This window comes from Leptodactylus fuscus, chromosome 5 (genome assembly GCF_031893055.1).
Source record: "Leptodactylus fuscus isolate aLepFus1 chromosome 5, aLepFus1.hap2, whole genome shotgun sequence".
Lineage (NCBI taxonomy): Eukaryota > Metazoa > Chordata > Amphibia > Anura > Leptodactylidae > Leptodactylus > Leptodactylus fuscus.
In genome coordinates, this window is record NC_134269.1 from 32,622,313 (window position 1) to 32,630,907 (window position 8,595).

At 40.7% G+C, this 8,595-nt stretch overlaps 1 pseudogene; it reads left to right on the top strand.

The window, feature by feature from the left end:
• The first annotated feature begins 723 nt into the window (after positions 1-723).
• Positions 724-7,713, top strand: LOC142204478 (C-type lectin 1-like; annotated as a pseudogene).
• Positions 7,714-8,595: the final 882 nt, after the last annotated feature.

The window sequence follows — 8,595 nt, forward strand, 5'->3', positions numbered from 1 at the left end:
TTTTTTGTATTCAGGGGTGTAGTCGGGGGCTTCCAGTATTCCAGGGCATTTGTTCCAGGGAGTCCAAGCAAACTACTCTGTCTTGACCAGGACATTTAGATACAGAATTTGGATGGAAAACATATTGTTTGCTCCAAAGAAAAGCCTAGCTACAAATTTGTTTTTTCAAAATGTCATCCGATGTAAGGCCCCCAGAATAAAGCCACTATGACATGTCAGGGGATCCTGGCGAAATGTTGATGTCGATATATGTATATCAGATATAATGTAGTTTACTCAGTTATCTCATATCATTTACCTTCATTTTCTGCATCTGTAGAAATTATTCCAAAGGAATCTCCAAGTTTTCAGCCAACACCTATAGGTGAGAACATGAAACATAGAATATTATGTTATCGGAGCGTTATCAGAGATCCTTCCTCCCAACCGCGGTCAGGCTGTATAATCAATATCAGGCTAAGCGAAGATCACTCTGCACAGAGAACTAAATGATCCTGGAGTCTGTCTTTTCTTCTTAGTTGCTATGACTCCTAGTATCTTTTCTATTTGCTACCAGCTTGTATGTGTTCTTTCTTGTAATATATTACTGTATTATCCATGCTGCCTGTATAGATAATATATGGCAGTGACTGAGTTGAGTAGTCAGTGGAGACATACACAGGCATTACTATTGCGCTGATATTCTTTTTACGTCTTTCAGAGGAGTCATCTAGCAAGGCCACAACACTTCGGTTCATTCTAGGAGTGCTGATCCTTCTTATTATCATGTTCCTTATTTTGGGTGCGGCCACAGGTCTTTTGTTAAAATTCTGTAAGTTTTGCTTTCTCTATTATTATAGGGTGGGTATAAGACAGCTATAAGCTAGAATCTAATTGCATCTTAAATTTGGTCTGTGCTGTGTATTATCTTCATTCACGTGTAGGCTGCACACCATTATAGTCAATAGGGTGTATGGTAAGAGACTTGGTCCAATAAGGGGTTCCCTCTCCTTGCACTTTTATTGAGCTTCAACCAATAGGTTGTATGGGTCAGAAGAGGAAGCACTATGTAAAAACTATTTATTTAAGGGGTTAAGTCCTATCTATTTTATGGCCAAAGACAAACTAAATAGTGAATGTTAAGAATAAGCTGAAACTTGTCACTTATTTAGTCTTTTTTTTCTGCAGATTTGGATATGAGTAAAGAGATGTCACATCTGAAGAATCATGGTACCTATCGGCAAGAGCAACAGCATTGTATTTCTTAAAATTGTGTTTTTAATGTATCTATAGGTAGATTACAATTTAATAACTAGGGCAAAACAATATATAAGCATTGTATAAAATGTAAAGGAGCTTCCAGGAGTTTGATATTGATGACCCATCCATAGGAATCTCTGATATTAGATTGTTGGGGTGTCCGAATCAGCTGTTTGAAGAGGAGATTTCACTGTATATTTAGCGCCATACTGTACATTGTATAGTGACTGCAATAGGTATTACAGCTCAGCCATTAGAATGGGACTGAGCTGCAGCATAGCATCTGACCCAGGAGTTTCAACACTGGCCTAAGAAGAGGTGTAACATATTTGCCTGTTTGGGCCTCTGGGCCATCATCCGGTCACACGCTTCAGCGCAGGAGGTGTGTTCAGTTGCGATCCTTTGCACCTATTGTTGTAGCACATTGAAGAATTGTTGCTGTGTGTCAGTCCAGTCAGTACTTTTGTTCCTTTGGCTACTAGGGAGTTAACTTAGTGCTTTTGATTGACATTTCTCCTGGCCAATCAAGTGTAGGGCAGATTCCTTTAAATATCTTTCCAGTCCACTCCCTAATGCTTGCTATTGCCTTGTCCATGCTGGCTCTATACTGTTTGCTGTTTGTATTTATATTTTTGACCCTTGGATTTTATTGTGACTACTCTTTTGGATTCTGACTCTGTACCTCGCTGCTCAACTGGTTCCGACCCCTTGGCTAGCTGACCTCCTGTTTGTTTTTTGTCTTGTCTGTGTTTTGCATTTATCCCTTTTATCATAGGAAGGGACTGTCGCCCAGTTGTCCCCTACCACCTAGAGTAGGTACGGCAAATAGGCAGGGACTGGGGATGGGTTCAGTCATAGGACTCACTGTCTTGTGGTTCCTTCCTTCCCAAGTTTTACTAGCAGCTACTGGGGAATTACTCACCTAGAAATGCCCTAACAAGAGGGCACCTTCTTTCTGTTTGGAGAGGGTTAGGTGTTAAAGGCAAATTAACTGATAAAAATGCTTATTTCTACATTGTTCTGAATTAAGGTCACAGACAATTCAAACTGTAGATCACCACAAATGTTTATGTAAAGTGGAGTAGGAAGGAGTGAGCAGGAAATTAGTGAGACAGAGGAGAAAAACACAGACACAGAGGCTGTTACCATATCAATACAAGTCAGTGCTGCGCTAAAATATTCTATAAGATTCAGCTGATGCTTTAAGAGATATCGTGCAGATTCTCCTCTACTTTCTGTGTGTTAAAAGTAAAGGGGAAAACTGGAAAAGGCATCCAGGTCCAGGTTGGGGATCAAGGTTTAAAGGAATACCATTGTGAGAATCAAAAATTAGAAAGGTGCCATGCTGGAGACCATGAATGATGAGGCTTTCCTGAACTTGGAAATGTGTAGGTCATCAAAGGGTCACCCCCCTTATGGTTTTGTGTTGGGGTTGGAGTGTACAGTACAGATTTTGGAGGACCACCCCTATAAAACAGACAAAATTCTGTGCCAATTTAGTCAGTTCACTCATAGGTTTTACTGTATGTGTTCTTATATTTCTATGTGTTTACTGCCTGGAAGGGATATATAACTGTTTGTTGTTGAGATGTTTCTTGTTTATTCTGTCTTAAGAAACCATGCTCCTCAAGGATGGCCTCAGTAACTTGAAGAATAGAAGTAAGTTGTGGCCAGGTCTCTGATTGAGCAGATTTTGTATCTTCTGGATATGTAGACTCTTGATGTAAGCAAAATATTTAGAAATGTAATGGTTTTGGAATTTGCTATGGATGGAACCAATTATAAATTATCCATTTTGCAACTGCAACATTTAAGAAGCTAAGCAGGGGGAAGGGGCTTCTTCTTTCCCCTGATCAACTACTTCCCTCTCATCCCATGTAATTCAATTATAGGGTGTCAATGAGTTGTCATGGCTGAAGCGCCTAGTAAAGGCCTCAGACCTGCTAATGCAGGGTACAATAGGATCATGCCAAAAGCACAATGATACATAAGAATACCCAACAGAAAAAGTTATGGATCTTGGAATATAGTGACACAAAGTAATATTGAAAAAAATAGAATTTTTAGAATTAGCAAAGCAAAACTACATAAATTTGGTATCTGACCCACAGTCTAAAGTTATTGTTTTTTTCACACAGGGAACACTAAACAGTGTTATCCCAGTAATAGTGGTGGAGATGCATTTCTTCTTCCAATCCATCAGAATTAGTTTCTTCATGTATTATAATGTACATTAAATGGTTCCATTAGATAAACAACTTGTCCCACAAAAAACAAGCCCCTCTTGGAATTAAAAAAAACCCCTAAAAAACAAGCTCCTGCATTGCTATACCGATAGCCGGGAATAAAAAAAAAGACCAGAAATACAATACTGGATGCTATATATAGGTACTTTGAAGCTAAACATTATACTGAAGAATCTTTGACTTTATCTCTAGCCGACGACCAGCAACGGACGGCTCTTGAAAATGCCAGATTGTTCAAAGAGGATTTAGGTGGGTCAAAAAGATTCTCAGCAGCTTACCTTATAAGACATTTTCAGCATTAAGGTCTTAGATATTTAATATGTTTATCCTGTCTACTATTGAGGTAACAGACTGAAGAATACAAATGGTAGCCATGATGGTGCTCAATGGGATTGTCTCACAGCTTTCAACAGACCATGGAGTTCTTCTTCTTCCTTACCCTTCTGGTCTTGGAAATAAATCAATCCTATTTATACACTTCTTTGTAACACAGAAGTCTAGCTCTAGGGAAGATGTCTAGTCTAGACAAATAATTACACTTTTCTATTTCCATCTTCTGTTGTGACCAAAGACCATTCGAGAATACTTGAATACATATCAGTGGCCTCCATTAATTTTAGTGGGATTATTTGATGAATGTCGCCATATGTATATTGTGTTAATGTTGCATATAGAATCAACCTAGAGATCTACTATTTTGCTAATATGGGAAATTAAAACAAAACATGATTTTCAGCTTTTTAGAAGGAAGACATTGCCAAAGAGCTTCCTGGACCTCTATTAGAGAGCGTTCACACTTGCGGCCAGTGTTCGCCCTGTGTCACTCCACCAGGTTTCCTTCCTCAGCCCCAAGAAACTGGACAGGGGATGGCTTTCTTCATTTGAATGGGTTTTTAAAGGTAATTGCCAGTGTTGGCTTGCAGCCTCTCCGCGGGGAAACCGTTTTTCTTGGCCGGGCACAAAGTCCTGCATGTCCGACTTTGTATCCGGCCCAAAAAACTGGCTCCTCCGTGGAGAGGCTGCAGGTGGACACCGGCGGTTACCTTTAAAAACCCATTCAAATGAATAGGTTTTAAAGCTGACCACCAGGAAGCCATCCCCTGTCCAGTTTCACCGGGACTGAGGACGGAAATCCTGCAGAATGACACAGGGTGGACAGGGGTGCAAATGTGAACACCCCCTGATTGTGATAGAGGAGGAAACATACTATTTTGTTACCCACAGTTATATCCAAAGTTGTAGGTTCTGAGAGGAGTTAGCCTATTATTTAGTTGTTGTTCCTGTTCTGGATTTACTTTATCATGGCATGGTTCCTAAACCTTAACTTCATATCTGAAAATGTTTACACCATGATATTTCTCTGAATCTAAACAGAATTATTCTTTATTACAGAAAATGTAAAACAAAATTTCCTCCAGAATATCAACACTATTAACAAGACCTTGGGTAAGTATATAAACATAAGAGACAACTGAAGATAAAATCTTTGTATATCAGATTGGTGATATTCCATTATCAGGGGCCAACTAACCCTGGAGTTACACCAGGTCCTCTAGTGACCTCAGGAACTGGCATAGTAATAAGCTACAAAGGTCTAGCAGAAGACAACCCCATCCAACTTTAGAGACAATGGTTTACATCTAAGTCCAATCTCTCATAGTACTAGTTACATAACCTATATTAGACTATATTGATCATATGTCCTCTACAATACCAACCAACGTTATGATGAATCAACCAAATTTGGCATATGCAACGAAAACGTAGGCAAAAACAAGACAGTCCAGAAAAGTCCTCCCAAAGTCCTAAGCAACCAAGTTCTATCTTACCGATCAACATTGGTTAGATGGTTGGAAAAAAATAACTGCGCCACCTGTGAGCTCCTCTACTCCAGCCCTTGACACATGTATGGTCTAGTTTGGACAACTGAGGAGGAGGTACAAAAGATATCACATCATTATTAAAGAAGCCAGAGACTAGAGCATGGACAAGAGTTGGACTCGACGTAGAGAAAGTATATATATACCAGGGGGCGGCTGCACCCATTTATTTATGGTGCTGACAGTGCCCTCTTTGTCCTCCATCTTAGCAGTGCCCATGGGACATACCTCTCTTCTATCAAAGTTCTTTTAAAAGCAGTATTAAATTTTTTTGTCATCTTCAGTATTGTGGGTTATTCTTTGTCCTTGGTTGACCTTTACCTCTCTCACATAGAGACTATCTGCAGAACTTGCCCCTCGGGATGGGAGCCAATAGGTCTTTTCTGCTACTACTTCTCTACGGATCTATTATCCTGGGACAATTCTAGAGATGAGTGCATCAGAAAAGGGTCAACTCTTGTGTCTCTCAAAAATAAGGAAGAGACGGTAAGAACTTGAGCCTGTAGTTTCCCAGTATACCTGGCATCAGGGCTTACATGTTTACAATAACCATGACCAGAGGCGTAACTGTAGAAGTTCTAGGCCAGGGGTCCTCAAACTGCGGCATGAGGGCCACATGCAGCCCGCCAAGCACTTCTGTCTGGCCCCGCCAACAACGCTGGCAGGCGTGCATTTATAATGAAGCTTCTGGGGAGCTCGGGCCAGGCCATGGAGCGCACTTCACTTTACCTATTGGAGGGCACCGCTCCCGATGTCTGTGCGACATGCTCTGCCTCCGGCCCACTGTTTAAAAAGTTTGAGGACCCCTGTTCTAGGCAGTATACCAATATGATGAACCCCTGATCCTCCCTCCATATGAAAGTTAGGGCGAGGGCACAGTCAACGAATCATATGGTACAAGGCCTTTTCTTGTGCTAAACATGCAACTCAAGTCCTGATGCGCCACATGTCCCATGTAGTAAAAATCCCTGTATATTTTTTTGGCCGTAAATCGCTGTTGTTTTGTAATGCAGTCATTGGCCAAGTGGTTTTCTTTTCAGGTGAATAAATCTGTAAATATGAGGCCAATAACCACAATACAAAGCCATCAAAATGTATGGTGAAGCTGGAGATGAGAGGGACATGATCACAAGATGTCTCCAGGCTCTCACCTCCTTTGTGGGGCTTCTCTAGTCTTTACACTACCACCATTGAGGACCTATGCACTTGTCGTCATGTGACCATCATGTTATAGACGGTCCTTCACTTATTCTAATCGCAGAACTCACTGATGGTACAAAACTAGAAGTGCGTTCGCAGATGTGCAGAATTTTCAGCAATGGAAGACTGCCGCCTGAGCCAAGTTGTCTAACTCACCTCATGCATACTGTGACCCCTGCCATACAGACACATTCACACAGTTGGTGAACACCTTTAACCTGCACCAAGCAGACAGAAGATATGCAAAATCTATCAGTGATTCATGTCTCTTCCCTATTCCACTTTAGAGTTGGTGTATATTAGACTAATATTTTCCACCATTTTGGTGCAGTGACTCCATATACAAGGCATGCACACCAGTCTTTGGTTGCAAAATGAGGCAAAGTTCTTCCTCATTTCACTAGTTTCTAATGTATTAGATTTTGTTAGGATGTTCATATATTTACAGGTTTGTCTTATAATTTTTCAGGATGCCTTGAAATCCTACCTTGACAAACACCGCTACTGGATTGGATTGAGGCGGGCTAAAGAACCTGAGAAATGGATATGGTTGGATGGATCACCATTGTCCTACAGGTAGATCTGAACTCCACTCAGCTCCACCTATGATAATCCTCAGGGACAATCGTGTTACTGTATGATAAAGCAGTGTCACAACGACAATAAAAGACCCCTTAGGCCTCGTGCACATGACTATATTATGGCTTTCTTCCTAGGGACTGCTATGGTTAGTTATATTTAGCCATTGCTTTTGCTCCATATACCATGGTGGTCACCATCAGTTGCACCATTATCAATCTAATATGTCGCCTCTCAGCTTTATTCTTTTGTGAAGCACATATATATCTCATGAGTTTTCCCTCTAAAATGACATTGACGTATAACTTATTTATTCTTCTTAGCAATTGGAAAAGTGGAGAACCAAACAACCCGCACTATGAGAACTGTGCGGAATCCACTTTCGGAAGTTGGAATGATCTAACCTGCTCAGTTACATTAACATATGCTTGTAAGAAAGGCTGCTGCTGCTGAGAACCAAGTACTGGTATTGTACAGTATCTGAAGAAGAACTCATCCTACTTCAAGAAGACTCTACTACATCAGCCATGTCTCAACAGCTAGATCTTGAGAAGGCTTATGTCATTTGAAATGGGAACGGAGGCCAGTGGAGAGAGGAAGAGGACATTCTTGGCCAAGATGATATTGTCTTATTTTGAAATTACTTTAAAAAAGTTTCATATTCTTAAGATCAGCAGTGTTACTCAAAGGTCTATTTATTGCAGTACCAAACCTGCCCCATTTCTGGGAGGAAGAGTATAGCAAAGTAGTCCATAACCCACAATCCACCAAAGAATGACTCATAGAAATATCATCCAGGTAAGCACAAGAAGGGATTTGAGGAAAAGGAGACGTTGGGACTTTAAGAATATAAAGCAAAAGTTTACAAGGGTGACAAGATGACCCTGATCTCCAGGTTAGAAGGAAGAGACATAAGAAACCTAAATTTGCTCAATATTACAAAATAGTTTGGCCATGTAATATACAAAGCTCTTAAAGAAGACCTTTTATGTCCTCAGAGATAAGAGATATTACCACTAGAGAGTCAACACTGGGCTGAATTCAACGTACTGTTGGCATTCCCAGTATGCGCCCCCAGTACTGGAGATATTGGTGCCATTAGTTTTGGCACTGATATCTTTCCACTGTCAGACAGGTGGGCCTTAGAGCTCAGGGTCACAGATGACACTAGGCTGTAAGGCCCGCCCTTCTGACAGTGTAGCGATATCATTGTTATACCGCATATGTATGAGGACATGAAAGGTCCTTGCTACTGCATAGAAGAATCCTAACTTGGTGTTTTAGAAGATCCTTGTTTCCAGGAATCTTACAGTGTTTAATATTCTTTTCTTAAATCCTTTCTGCAGCTGTAAGGCTGGGTTCACATCTATCTCAGATTCTCCGTTGCAGAGACTGCTAAGCGATGGACACCCGACTGACTCCATATGGACCTAACTTTAGATATATTTGAT